The sequence below is a fragment of the Lycium barbarum genome, chromosome 7 (genome assembly GCF_019175385.1).
Source record: "Lycium barbarum isolate Lr01 chromosome 7, ASM1917538v2, whole genome shotgun sequence".
NCBI lineage: Eukaryota > Viridiplantae > Streptophyta > Magnoliopsida > Solanales > Solanaceae > Lycium > Lycium barbarum.
In genome coordinates, this window is record NC_083343.1 from 28,719,563 (window position 1) to 28,733,694 (window position 14,132).

The following is a 14,132-nucleotide window of genomic DNA, read 5'->3' on the forward strand; positions in this document are numbered from 1 at the left end:
TATATAATGCCTATAAAGCCTCTGTGGGCATCCCATCATATCATATCAGCCTCTGTGGGCATAATCATCATTATATGACCAGCTAATCAGGTGGTAGTGCGCATATAACGTTGTAACCTTCCCCATACCCCGTATAGATATAATATGAGTATACGCGCATATAATGCCTGTGGGGCACAATACACACACACACACATATACACAAATATATATGTAGTACATGAACATGATAAGAGTGCATCCTGAATCCGTTGGAGTGACGTAAGGTCGTTACACCTCCAAACATCGTTATGACATAGTGTTTCCATAAGTAAGTGACTCTATGAAGCATATGAAATGTAGAGAAGAACTTGCTAAGAAAAATATTACTAGAGAATGAATCAACATAGAAAATCCCTAGCTACTAAGAATAGAGTCATTATGGAGTAGTGTTACATTTACGTTTCGTTCTTATGGATACTGTCAAGAGAAGAAAAGTTACCCTTAACATACCTCAAGTCGTCAACACAATCCCACAACGAATCTGTCGGACTAGTGCTCCAATCTCCTTAGTCACTACAACACACCTGACAGCCAACAAAATAACAATAGCCTCATATAAGTCCCTTTAATTCCACATCACTACTCACTCCAAGATTCTCATCAAAACAGCCCAATATACACTTTGTATATGACACTTATACACTTTCTTCTTCCAATTATACCAAGTATAACATCCTCAATACAATCTCAACACCAACTACTATCCTTACAAAAATATTTTAGCTAAAAAACACATTAACAACATGACTCAAGTTAGATTACAACTCAACATAAACTCAAGTTCATATTTGAACCTTCCCTCCAACTTCTTTCCCTCAAAACTTAACATAACCGTCATATAAACTCATAAACATGGAAATAAGACGGAATCTTACCTTTGGAGCTCAAGAAAACTTCAATTCCAAGATCACTTCACCTTGAAGTATCCTCTAATGCTTCTACAAGAAGGGGAAACAAGCTTCAACAACACTTTGGAAATTTTAGACACTTGATCTTCTCTTTTGATCCTTGATTTCACTTAGTAATTGATTAGATATGTTGGAGAGGTTTTATAGAAGGTTAGAGGTCAGGGGAAATGAAGAATATGAGATAAAATGAGAAGTATATGAAATATATTAAAAAAAAACAAATTGAGACCGACATAAAATACGGTAAAATAAATACTAGCCTTATATATATATATATATATATATATATATATATATATATATACGTTCCAAAATACTGGATGTATATATATATATATGGGGTCCGTATATATGGATCATATTTCCTAATAAATTGTTTTCCCTTTCTGCCTATTGAAGTACAGACCGTATTCCAAAGTACGGTCCGTATTTCCACTTCCCAAAACACAACTTCGATGAAACATATTCTCTTCGATTCGTTTATCCCTTAATCCTTCCAACACATACCAAACATGAACTTAAATCTTCGTATACTCAAGTAGAGCACATCTAACCTTATAAAACCTCGAAGATAATTCCGCTCTCCAAATCTATAACCACCTACTCACGAAGATGCTTAATGTAAAAAGTACGAGGTGTAACTGTTACACCTCGGAACTTCGGGTTGTCGTGAGGCGATTAGCCTACAAGTAAGAAAGGATACTTAATAATTCTAATTAAGATTCCAAAGACATTTGAGGCAAAATGGGACAAGTTCGTCGAAGAAAGTTAAGGTAGAGTCTTGTTTGGGAGAATTTCACATCATTTGAGTTAAGAATTATTTAGCATCACCTTGAGGAAGAGATATAGATCCCGTTGGATGGTTAATGAAGTTTTATATAAGTTCCAAGAAGGTTTCATAAGGATTGGAGGTCAAACGAATCAAAGAGAGCACGATTTTGCGAAACCGGGCAAAATGGGGCAATGTGCGCCTGCACACTGAGTGTGCTGAGCCACACACTGTGTTCAAACTCTCCAAAATTGGAGAGCTCACTTCCCAGCACCTCCCCTAAATGGATGGGAGAGTGTGAGACCGCACACTGAGGTCGCATACTCTCCGCCAACTTGGTCGGGGGGCGAAAATGCCACCTTTTAAAATCCCAAATGACCCAAAGTTCATTTCTAACTCCTCCCATTTATTTCTCCACATCTCTAGACATTTCCAAGGAGTTATTGAAGGTTCCATACCACTCTACACCTTTCCATAACCATCTAAAGAGGGAATCATCATTTACACCCCAAGGTAATCCAAGGAAAGTGATTGTTCTTGATTCCTTGCAAAGTTGGAGTGAACTTGATCGATCTTGAAGGGGGTTGAGCTGGGAGAGATCCCTTGAATATACGTTATGTTTTTCCTCTTAATTATATGGTTGGATGGATGTAAAGGTTTAGTGATCCCCTAGAAAGGAAAAGAATTAAAGTGGAGAAGCCATGGGTGTTGTAGTGAGGAAGATGCCTATGGTGCAACTTAAAAAGGGGATTTTGATGGGAGTTGATGGTAAATTGAATATAATTACTAGAATATGATATTATGGATGTTGATAGTATGATTTGGGAGTTGTTTTATGATATGGTGAAAGTTAGAGAAATAGGGCAAATGCTGCCCAAATTCCGTTAGCCCTTTAGTTGCTCTAAATTGAACTTAAGTGTATTTTCTATGATCTAAACTTAGTACGAACTCTCTTGTATGTAGAATTTTGAGCTTGGAAAAGAAAGTGTTAGTTGATAAAGTTAAAGAGAACTAAAGGTATGTAAGGCTATTCCCTCTTCTTTGTAAGGAATGACTCTTACAACATGATTTCCCCTCCTTTTCCATGACTTTCTTACATCCCGAAAGCTACAAGTCTATGATCATTAAGAGCTCCTCCTGAGATAAAGATAGAGCTGCATTATGATAACGATAATGATAATGATGATTCTATGTCTAGAGATTCTAAAGCTTATGAAAGGATGCTATTATGGGATCAATGATCTTGATGTATGATTTCCTTGATTGTTATTCATTATTGATAGTCTCACCTCATAATGCTAGTTCCTTCAAGGTGAGACGTGATGAATATGATGGTCCCATAAGATAATCGGAGGTTACCGATCTTACGTCACTCCGATAGAGTTACAAACTTTACTTCAGACCTTATGCACGCTTCATGTTGAGTGTATAATAATGATTACACCGTGCCTAGATTGTCGGGCAGCGCTGCTAAGGCGGGCAACTTATTACACCATGTCTATATGGCATAGGCAGACACCACTAGTGGGCAGCGTGAAATGATTACCCCGGACGTGGGAGGCCCGGACGCGGGCTAATGATGTGATTGATTCAGTCAGCTTACGTATGTATGTATGATATGATTTAAAGATAAAAATGAGCATGCATGATTCCGCCTCAAGAGGCAAGCAGTTATAGTTATACTTTTTTCTTATGTTTTCTATAATTCCTTATCATGTAATCATATATGTCTTACATACTCAGTACATTGTTCGTACTGACGTCCTTTCTTTTATGGACGTTGTGTTCATGCCCACAGGTAGATAGGGAGGCGATATAGATTCATAGGAGCCTACCAGCAGCTACACAGGAGCACTCCACTACTTCGAAGGTGCTACATATTGATATATTCTTTTGTGCACATATTTGGGGCATGGCGGGGTCCTGTCCCATCCTTATGACTTCAGTACTTCAGTTAGAGGCTCGTAGATACCTGTGTGTGGGTTGTAGATGTTATGAGACTTCTTCAGTGTATATTTTGTATATCATTTTATGGCCTCATGAGCTTATGCATATATACATGTTTTGGGGAGATTTAGAAATTGGTTTATGACAACTTTTATGTTAAAAATGATATGTCTAGGTTAAGTATGATAGATAGCATAATGAGTGGTGCTCGGTAGCCAGCTCCAGGTACCCGTCATGGCCCACTAGTTAGGTCGTGACAAAAGTGGTATCGGAGCAGTTCTGTCCTAGGGTGTGTCTATGAGTCGTGTCCAATAGAGTCTTGTTTATGGGTGTGAAGCGCGCCACACTTATAAACAAGAGGCTTCGGGGCATTTAGAAATAATGACTGTCTTTCTTCTCTATAGATCGTGCGATAGAGCTCTGTTAGAGGAATTCTTTTTCCCTAATTGTGGGTTATGATTTCAGTGATGCCGGTAAAGAGGAAAGCGACAGCCACCCAGAAGGGCAAGACTGCAGCAGGATGGTAGGCTGAACAGGAGCCACCGGTACATATAGAGAATGATGAGTCCCATAATGAGGCTCCATCTCATACCTTTCACACTCTGCCTGTTCTAGAGGAGCATGAAGGGGCCTCAGTTCCAGCTCCAGTGCCTCAAGTTCCCCCACCGGGTGCTTCGGGTCAACAGATGACCGAGGCCATTCAGTTATTAACTCAGTTGGTTACTTCTCAGGCTCAACAACATAGTACGGGCCTAAGTGATAGAGCGGTTAGTGCAAGAGGCCGGGATTTTATGAGCTTGAATCCTCCGAAATTTTTTGGGTCAAAGCCGGATGAGGACCCGCAAGGTTTTATAAATGAGATGTTGAGGACGTTGAGGATCATCCATACTTCTGATGCTGAGTCCATAGAATTGGTATCCTATAGGCTCCGTGATGTAGCGGTTCTTTGGTACAATAATTGAATTTATTCAAGAGGGTAAAACGCACCTCCCCCGGTGTGGCAAGAGTTCGTGAATGCTTTCATCCGTCATTATTTGCCACCCAAGGTTCATCGGGCCAAAGCTGATCAATTCTTGAATCTAAAGAAAGGGAATAGGAGTGCCCGGTAGTATAGTCTTCACTTTAATTCATTGGCTAGATATGCTCCGGCTATGGTAGCCAATATGGGAGACAGAGTACATCTTTGTGAGTGGCTTAGGGCCACATTTGTTCAAAGATTGTTTGACAGGTTCGCTCCAGAAAGGGATGGACATTTCCCGCATACAGGCCTATGCCCAGAATTTAGAAAAGAGCAGCGACCGCACCAAGATGAGCGTAATATTGACAGGGGGCAGAGTAAGTGGGCCAGATTTGTTGGTGCTAGTAGCGAGTATATATGGGGTCAGAGGTAGTCATATTCTAGATATTCAGGCTAGTCGATGACTAGTGCACCTCATCGGTTTGCGGGCAGGAGATTTGACCGCCCCATTTATTCAGGACAGGGTCAGAACTCGAGTTCTCAGTTTGGAGGAGATCCTACTTATAGGAGACCACCGGTTCCACGATGCAGCCAGTGTAGAAGGTTACATTCGAGTCCGTGTCGCCAAGGCTCAGATGCTTGTTATGCTTGTGGACAGACTGGCATATGATGTGTGATTGTCCCTCGATGCGCGGTAGAGGTGTGGTTCAGCCCACAGGATTAGTAGCCGGTTCTTCTTCGTCTGTGCACCCCGTAGGGCAGACTCCCCAGGCTTCAGCAGGTTATGGTAGGGGCAGAGGGGTAGCATCCGGTTCAGGTGGCTCCTAGCCCCGTATTTATGCTTTAGCCGGACGACAGGATCTTGAGTCCTCCCATGACGTTGTCACGGGTTTATTATCTATATTCTCTCATGATGTTTATGCATTGATTGATCCGGGATCTACCTTGTCATATATTACTCCTTATGTTGCTGGTCGTATTGGGGTGAATCCCGAACCGATTAAACCTTTTGAAGTGTCTACTCCTGTTAGCAACCTGGTAATAACTAGACAAGTGTATAAAAATTGTGCGATTGTGGTATGTGATCGTCAGACTATAGCTGATTTGATTGAGCTGGAAATGTTAGATTTTGATGTGATTATGGGCATGGATTGGTTGGATTCCTGTTATGCTAATGTAGATTGCAGGACAAAGTTGGTTCGATTCTAGTTCCCGGGAGAACCAGCACTTGAATAGAAGGGTAACACAGCATCCCTAAGAGGTAGGTTTATTTCCTATCTTTAGGCAAGAAAGATGATTGCTAAGGGCTACATTTATCATTAGGTCCGAGTTCATGACACCGAAGCAAAGTCCCCAATTCTTCAATCCGTCTCGGTAGTAAATGAGTTTCCGGATGTATTTCCAAATGAATTTCCAGGTCTTCCACCGAAGCGGGAGATTTATTTTACCATTGATGTGCTACCGGACACTAAACCCATATCTATTCCTCCTTATCGAATGGCTCCTACAGAATTGAAAGAGATAAAGACACAACTGAAGGATTTGCTTGAGAAGGGGTTTATTAGGCCCAGTTCATCACCATGGGGAGCACCTGTTTTATTTGTAAGAAAGAAAGATGGCTCCCTACGAATGTTCATTGACTATAAACAGTTGAACAAAGTGACAATCAAGAATAAATATCCATTTTCGAGAATTGATGATTTGTTTGATTAGTTACAAGGTGCTAAGTGGTTTTCCAAGATTGACCTGAGATCAGGATATCACCAAGTGAGAGTCAAGGAAAAATATATTCTGAAAACGGCTTTCAGGACTAGATATGACCATTATGAATTTCGGGTTATGTCGTTTAGCTTGACTAACGCCCCAGCAGTGTTCATGAATCTGATGAATAATGTGTTCAGACCTTTCCTGGATCTATTTGTAATTGTGTTTATCGATGACATTTTGGTATATTCTCACTCGGAAACAGAGCATGAAGATCATTTGCGTATTGTCCTTGGAATTCTTTAGACTCGTGAGATATATGCCAAATTTTTGAAATATGAGTTCTGGTTGAATTCTGTGACTTTTCTTGGCCATATTATCTCCGCTGATGGTATTCGTGTAGATACTCAAAAGATTGAGGCTGTGAAGACTTGGCCGAGGCCTACAACGCCTACAGAGGTGTCACACCCTAATTCCGCTATGGTGTGATGGGCACCCGACCCTTACCTAGGGCCGAGCGAACCCTCAGACTCTTGCTGCACATAAAATCATGTCAAACTTTTCAAATCAAATGAGATGAAATACATCGTAAATTTTTTTTTCCAGAAATATTCTTTCACGTAGCTTCCAAGCATAACGAATCAATAATCATACAAAATTCAGTACATAACACAGACCGACATTTTGGCTGACGGAGCCGCTTACAGACTGACAACCAATACCCACGACGTTGTCTGCAAAGTCTCTAACGTAATCCAGAAAGCATAACATACCAACTCTGACTCGGCAGCACTCCGGGAACAAATAGAGCTTGCCATCTGCACTGGAACATCTTCTATATTGTCTTCAACTCACCTGGGAGTACCTGCGCGGCATGAAACGCAGCCCCCCGAAAAGAGGGGGTCAGTACGAAATATGTACTGAGTATGTAAAGCATACAACACAGAAAGCAAAGTCACAACTGAAATACGATATATAATAAGAGAGCACAATAGCCAGCATACTAAGGAGTCGTATCCGGCGTACAACAGGCAAAAGAAGTTCCGGAGAAATCAACACGGCAATCGGGATGACAAAATGTTTGCTTTCTTTTGGAAAACATCTTTGTTTCACACACATAGAAGAATCAACGCACAATTTCCGCGGCCATAAGTCCAGCGGTCACAATCACACATACCGCGGTCAAGTATCCAGCGGTTTTCTATCACAAGTTCGACATACCGCTGTCAAGGGTCCAGCGGTCTATGTCGGCATAATCACAAGTGCGGCAGACGCGGTCAAGGGTCCAGCAGTCAATGCCACACGTCCGGCATGACGCGGTCAAGGGTCCAGCAGTCAATGTCGGGCACGCCGCGGTCGAGGGTCCAGCGGCCAATATCACATATGCGCATATTCACATAACCGGCCCGGGACTCGGTAACACAGAAGATAACCAGACAAAATGCCAAATTATCACTTTCCAAACATAATCACACATGCCAGGATCATGCATCACACAGGACTCAGGTATACCAAAATCGTATATCGGAAAATAAAGAAAATAAGTAGTTTGTCCAGAATCTCAGGGTAAGATTTTTAAAAACGCTTTAGCTGTCAAAATCATTTTATAATGCTCATGAAGGTGGTCATAACACCTATCATATAGTGAACAGCATAATAACCAGGAGTTACCTGCGAACTCCGGACAAGAGTACATTGGCTAAAGCCGTACATCACATGTCAGGGTTTCGGTCCCCACAATTGGGTCAATAATCATTAAAATTCGTCTCGGGATAGATAAAATATCTCCCGTTTAGTAGTCGGAACAATAACCATGAGTTCCCTTGACTTACCGTACGGGAATAAGACAAACAGAACAATAAGAGAGGCATCGGGGATAGCGGGCCCACCTCGGGCCAAGTTGAGGCGGCGGACGAGAATCACGCCCATTAGACTCTACGGAGTCATCCAAGAAAGTTTTAGAACGATCGGGTTACATTTGTAAACGTTTTGGAAGTCCAACCACTTTTCTAGTAAAATGCACCTTTTATAATTCAATTCTATTGAATGAATAGTAACGAAAACTAATCTCGGGTTACGATGAGCAGGATGGTCCCCGAGGCCGAAATCTCAACCTAGTAGACCTAGGGCATGCCAAAGAAGGAAAGGATAAGCTTTACATACCTTTCGCGCTACTCACGCTTGTCCAAACTCAATCTCTGTTTCGCCCAAAACCTACAAATGGTCATTTTTACCAATTGTTAACTATAAGGCTTTTGGTATTCAATCTTTAACTCATCACTTGTCAACAAAAATTTGGGCAGCATTTCCCCTATAAACTCGTCTATCCGAATTTCCAATTGCTCTCCTGTTGACACAGAAATACCAACAATAACATATGGACACAACCATATCTTCAATTCTTTTATTTCAACAAGAACAACAACATATCAAAACAGCCCCCAACTGTAACATAACGATGCCCGAAATTCTAACGAACACTTGCAATACACCAAGCAGCCCATATGCACTTCTTATACCTTATTTCATGCAATATTTTCAGAAAATTTCAGGGAAATACAACAGCAGCCACTCGACACCACATCATCTACTCATGTGCAATAAAACCACATTATTATCTCTATAATCCTTACAACAACCCACAACAATTTAACTCCAACTCTAACCATTAAATTCCTTCACTCTCCTCACATATCCATGATTACAACAACCAAAATATTAATTCAAATCAGTCCATCAATTTCAATTAAAACAGCCCCTCACCCATAAATTTCAACAAAACAACAAACGAGTTTATAATGTTGTTTTCTCCGTTCTAATTCGTTAAAACTCTAAATAAACACTTTAATAACATAAAAGGAATTTTATAAATACCTTATCAGAAGCTCCACCACGAAAATTTCATCCCCCAAGACCAATATTTATCTCAAATTGAAGGCAACGCAACGTACAACGTTTTTCTCTTCATGAGCTTCGGGATTCGGAGCTCGGATTTTGATCAAAATGGCTTCCTTAGCCTAGGATCTCTCTCTCTCTCTCTCTCTCTCTAATGTTTTTGGAGGATATTATCTGAAAATGATCAGCCCTCAAGTGAATTTGCCATATATATTAACGTTAATGGGCCTCATGGGCCGAAACATTAGTGTTTGGGTCGGGTCCAAACTTGCTGCCCTGCCAGCCCAAATTGCATCGTCCATATTTCCTTATCCAAATATCATTTTGACGAGCGGTTTGTTGCGTTGGAAACTAGACTCGATGAACTTCATTTTAGGATTTTGAAACACCTTAAAAATCCTCATATACTAGGAGATATGCCCCCAACAATATGGGCTAAAAATCTGGTCCGAGATTTTTCTGAAGTTGTTCCGATTCATTTTGTTTAGATTCGTTTATCTTCTAATCCTCTTCCAACTCTCATGTAACCTCTTATACATACATATACATACCCATATACATACATAACAATCCATACACGTCTCGAAGGGTCCGGAAAATCACCATAACCTTAAACGTAACTGGAGAACTTACGAAGCTTTGACGAAACTCCAATCGCAAAAATATATTCATATCTTTTATCCATCTTCTATATCATTACTAATAATCTCAAATACTTTAAAAGGGCACTCACATTACCTCATATACGCTCATAACGCGATTTCAAATCCTTTAGGTTACGATGTCACCTCGGGATACTTAAGGCAACCATATATATAACGATATTCTTACTAACTCGATTAACTTTCCTTGAACTTTCTTAACTCATTCTTTCTTGTCTTAATTAAAATAGCACAGACTCTTACGGGGTGTAACATCCTCCCCCCCTTAGGAACATTCGTCCCCGAATGTCAAATTAGTCTTACATAATTATACTGCTTCTGGTGATCTTATAACGATTCACTTGTAACTTGAACTCATCTATCATGTTGTGCCTTTCTTTACTTAGACTAATGCCATTCTCCACCTGACATCTGTTAATATTGATCTTCCAAATATAGTAGACACGATTTAGCTACCTCCGTAATCGATTGCAACTTACCATATCCATCTATAGTTGAAGCTTAAGTCGAGTTCTTCTTGCTCGTTCTCTTTAAATTCACTGTCTTCTAGTAACTAGCTCGTTCTGACCATCTCACTTAAACCATTTCGCAATTTCCCTTAATCCTACTTATAACACTTCAAGCATATTATCTCGTGTCGTTTCTCTATTTTTGACTCAACTCTTCTATCGCCCCTTTACTCAGGTTCACCTGGGTCCCCAATCCCTCCTGAAATGATCTCCAGAAATTTGCTGATCATATATGCTTTCCCAAAATAAAATTTCCCAAGTAAGGATGATGCTTCTTACGAATGACATGGAGGGTATCTCTTAGAATTTAACCCAACATAATAGATTTTCCCTATCGGTATCGACTTTCAAAACATGCTAAGAACTTATATCTCATTTTCCTATTCATATTTCTGGAAAAATTTGGGCAGAGGTTCCTCTGTATTTCTTACTATCCCAAAACCTGCACGCAGGAAATACCGACCATGCCTCACAGGGCAAACACACATACGTATATACACATCATATCACATCGTATCATAGCCACACAGGGCTAACAATTTCAAATAAAAGTATAAAGGTGTCGGGACTTACCTCACATATGGCACCTCGAGACGTACCTGATCCTTTAACTATCTGTTCTGTTGTACTTTTCTATCCACCTTCTCTTTCATCCTCAAATCTCACATTTCAATCAAATTCCAATATTCTTACCTTACCCGACACGCCTCTTTCGTACCATAACTTACTTGTGTATTGTGTAGCTTCCAATATCATCGGTCACTTTCTTTTGTCGATATCATTCTTCAGCTGAAATCAAAGGTTAGTAAGAGGAATTTCATTTCTTATGGCTGGCTCTATCGCACGATCTAAGATCCAAAGAAAGGTAACACCCTAAATGCCCTGTAGCCTCCTGTTTATCGATGTGGTGCACAACACACCGATAAACAAGACTCTACTAGACACGGCTTTGCAGACAACCCCTAGGACAGACCTACTCTGATACCACTTTGTCACACCCTAATTCCGCTAGGGTGTGATGGGCACCCGACCCTTACCTAGGGCCGAGCGAACCCTCAGACTCTTGCTGCACATAAAATCATGTCAAACTTTTCAAATCAAATGAGATGAAATACATCGTAATTTTTTTTTTCCAGAAATATTCTTTCACGTAGCTTCCAAGCATAACGAATCAATAATCATACAAAATTCAGTACATAACACAGACCGACATTTTGGCTGACGGAGCCGCTTACAGACTGACAACCAATACCCACGACGTTGTCTGCAAAGTCTCTAACGTAATCCAGAAAGCATAACATACCAACTCTGACTCGGCAGCACTCCGGGAACAAATGGAGCTTGCCATCTGCACTGGAACATCTTCTATACTGTCTTCAACTCACCTGGGAGTACCTGCGCGGCATGAAACGCAGCCCCCCGAAAAGAGGGGGTCAGTACGAAATATGTACTGAGTATGTAAAGCATACAACACAGAAAGCAAAGTCACAACTGAAATACGATATATAATAAGCGAGCACAATAGCCAGCATACTAAGGAGTCGTATCCGGCGTACAACAGGCAAAAGAAGTTCCGGAGAAATCAACACGGCAATCGGGATGACAAAATGTTTGCTTTCTTTTGGAAAACATCTTTGTTTCACACACATAGAAGAATCAACGCACAATTTCCGCGGCCATAAGTCCAGCGGTCAGAATCACACATACCGCGGTCAAGTATCCAGCGGTTTTCTATCACAAGTTCGACATACCGCGGTCAAGGGTCCAGCGGTCTATGTCGGCATAATCACAAGTGCGGCAGACGCGGTCAAGGGTCCAGCAGTCAATGCCACACGTCCGGCATGACGCGGTCAAGGGTCCAGCAGTCAATGTCGGGCACGCCGCGGTCGAGGGTCCAGCGGCCAATATCACATATGCCCATATTCACATAACCGGCCCGGGACTCGGTAACACAGAAGATAACCAGACAAAATGCCAAATTATCACTTTCCAAACATAATCACACATGCCAGGATCATGCATCACACAGGACTCAGGTATACCAAAATCGTATATCGGAAAATAAAGAAAATAAGTAGTTTGTCCAGAATCTCAGGGTAAGATTTTTAAAAACGCTTTAGCTGTCAAAATCATTTTATAATGCTCATGAAGGTGGTCATAACACCTATCATATAGTGAACAGCATAATAACCAGGAGTTACTTGCGAACTCCGGACAAGAGTACATTGGCTAAAGTCGTACATCACATGTCAGGGTTTCGGTCCCCACAATTGGGTCAATAATCATTAAAATTCGTCTCGGGATAGATAAAATATCTCCCGTTTAGTAGTCGGAACAATAACCATGAGTTCCCTTGACTTACCGTACGGGAATAAGACAAACAGAACAATAAGAGAGGCATCGGGGATAGCGGGCCCACCTCGGGCCAAGTCGAGGCGGCGGACGAGAATCACGCCCATTAGACTCTACGGAGTCATCCAAGAAAGTTTTAGAACGATCGGGTTACATTTGTAAACGTTTTGGAAGTCCAACCACTTTTCTAGTAAAATGCACCTTTTATAATTCAATTCTATTGAATGAATAGTAACGAAAACTAATCTCGGGTTACGATGAGCAGGATGGTCCCCGAGGCCGAAATCTCAACCTAGTAGACCTAGGGCATGCCAAAGAAGGAAAGGATAAGCTTTACATACCTTTCGCGCTACTCACGCTTGTCCAAACTCAATCTCCGTTTCGCCCAAAACCTACAAATGGTCATTTTTACCAATTGTTAACTATAAGGCTTTTGGTATTCAATCTTTAACTCATCACTTGTCAACAAAAATTTGGGCAGCATTTCCCCTATAAACTCGTCTATCCGAATTTCCAATTGCTCTCCTGTTGACACAGAAATACCAACAATAACATATGGACACAACCATATCTTCAATTCTTTTATTTCAACAAGAACAACAACATATCAAAACAGCCCCCAACTGTAACATAACGATGCCCGAAATTCTAACGAACACTTGCAATACACCAAGCAGCCCATATGCACTTCTTATACCTTATTTCATGCAATATTTTCAGAAAATTTCAGGGAAATACAACAGCAGCCACTCGACACCACATCATCTACTCATGTGCAATAAAACCACATTATTATCTCTATAATCCTTACAACAACCCACAACAATTTAACTCCAACTCTAACCATTAAATTCCTTCACTCTCCTCACATATCCATGATTACAACAACCAAAATATTAATTCAAATCAGTCCATCAATTTCAATTAAAACAGCCCCTCACCCATAAATTTCAACAAAACAACAAACGAGTTTATAATGTTGTTTTCTCCGTTCTAATTCGTTAAAACTCTAAATAAACACTTTAATAACATAAAAGGAATTTTATAAATACCTTATCAGAAGCTCCACCACGAAAATTTCATCCCCCAAGACCAATATTTATCTCAAATTGAAGGCAACGCAACGTACAACGTTTTTCTCTTCATGAGCTTCGGGATTCGGAGCTCGGATTTTGATCAAAATGGCTTCCTTAGCCTAGGATCTCTCTCTCTCTCTCTCTCTCTCTAATGTTTTTGGAGGATATTAGCTGAAAATGATCAGCCCTCAAGTGAATTTGCCATATATATTAACGTTAATGGGCCTCATGGGCCGAAACATTAGTGTTTGGGTCGGGTCCAAACTTGCTGCCCTGCCAGCCCAAATTGCATCGTCCATATTTCCTTATC